The sequence below is a fragment of the Arachis stenosperma genome, chromosome 4 (genome assembly GCF_014773155.1).
Source record: "Arachis stenosperma cultivar V10309 chromosome 4, arast.V10309.gnm1.PFL2, whole genome shotgun sequence".
Classification (NCBI taxonomy): domain Eukaryota; kingdom Viridiplantae; phylum Streptophyta; class Magnoliopsida; order Fabales; family Fabaceae; genus Arachis; species Arachis stenosperma.
Window position 1 is genome coordinate 80,816,055 of NC_080380.1, and position 1,786 is coordinate 80,817,840.

The following is a 1,786-nucleotide window of genomic DNA, read 5'->3' on the forward strand; positions in this document are numbered from 1 at the left end:
TAGTGACACTGAACGGTAGTAGAGAGGAATGACAACTGTTTATCTTTTAATCACTAATTGGTTAGTTGGTGAGTGAAGTTTTGATTAAACCCCTACTATGAGAGAGTTTTCTCGAGGCATTTCTTTAGGATGTACCGAAGCTTCTACCTCTGAAAAAGATTTAATTGATGATAAACTTGTACCGAGAACTGGACTAGTCTCGATTGCGTCGAATAAAAATGACACCGCTTGAATCGACAGAACTTAAGATTTGGTTGGAGGGAGTAATGGAAGAGAAATTGTCCGACCATGTGTTTCCTTATGGGAGCACCGGTTATGGTTTAGTTATGTTTATAAGATTTAATTATATGATGGAAGTTCTAGGATTGCCTTTTATTTTTCCAGGTTATATGTTAGAAATGTGGGCACCGTTACCATGCTGAGAACCTCTAGTTCTCACCCCATACATATTTTATGGTTTTCAGATGCAGGACGTAAGGCACCTCGTTGAGGCATGCTGGAATATTTTGATAGCGAAGATCTTTGTGATTTTCAGGCTTATTTTGGTTTTATGTATATGTGTAGCTACTTATTATCTCCATTATTATGTATATGATGTATTAACTTCCTTTTGAGATGATTTTGGAGAAATAGGTTCTGTAAACTTTGTATTTTGGGTTCTTTGGGTCCTCTTAGATAAATATGTATATATACTTATGTGGTCGGCTGGTTTATCTTCGCGAGCCGAGTCTTGAGCTTTGTTAGCTATATTTTGGAACTCTTTTGTTTATTACCATCATAGCTTACTCTTACCTTGCTCTGTGTACGCTGTCATTTCGTGAGTGTTGCGCTTTTCGAAGTAACAATTTTGCTTTACCCATTTTCTTCAAAGGCTCCTAGTTATAAAACCTTTTTCAAACTCTATTATATGTATAATTTTACTTTTAGAGGTCGTAATAGCTCACCACCTATGTTTTATGACTTAAGCATAAGACTCTGTATGGTAGGGTGTTACAACGTGTTCTTGAGATTCTCCCACCACACTGATGCATGCTTCTTCAACTTGATTGCTACAAGCTTCACACGCTTGTCATCTAAAATGTCTTTTAACTTGATCATTCTTTGAAAACTTATGAATATCAACTTTGATTCCTAAGTATTTAGCCTTGTGATTCGTGGTGTTATGTTGTGCTTTTCGTATGGCAAATCTTCATACGAAGAATAATAAAATGAATTTGCATTATCCTCTTCGCTAGAAGGACTGTCATCACTCTACTTGCCATGATTATTTTGAGCTGCTTCATATCTTGCAATTTGTTCCTGAAACTCCTTAACTTGATGCATAATTCTTCCATTTCAAACTCTTGAGTTGCTCTACGCTTTGGAGCTATCTCTTACTATTATACAATGATCATGATACTTTGACGATGATGTTATGATGATGCACCGATGACGACTATGATTATGCATAATGATGACAAGAATGCACCAACGATGATAATGTTGGGATTGCACTAAAGATAATCACCAGAGAAATGGCACCAAAAAAAAAGAGAAAAAGAACAATATTACCCAAAACTCTGTAGCAAACAACCCGCACTGATATAACTAGTACAAACAGTGAGAGAACCACATTGATGACCCATACCTACAAACTAAATAATATTTTACTAGAGCAAGGCAATGACCAACCTTATTCTGATACCAAATTGATGCTGAGACATTATTTGAATCACCAATTTTGGCGAGGTTAACAACCTGCTATAGTGAAAATAGCCAAGAACCCACATTGGTTGGCCAAGACAAG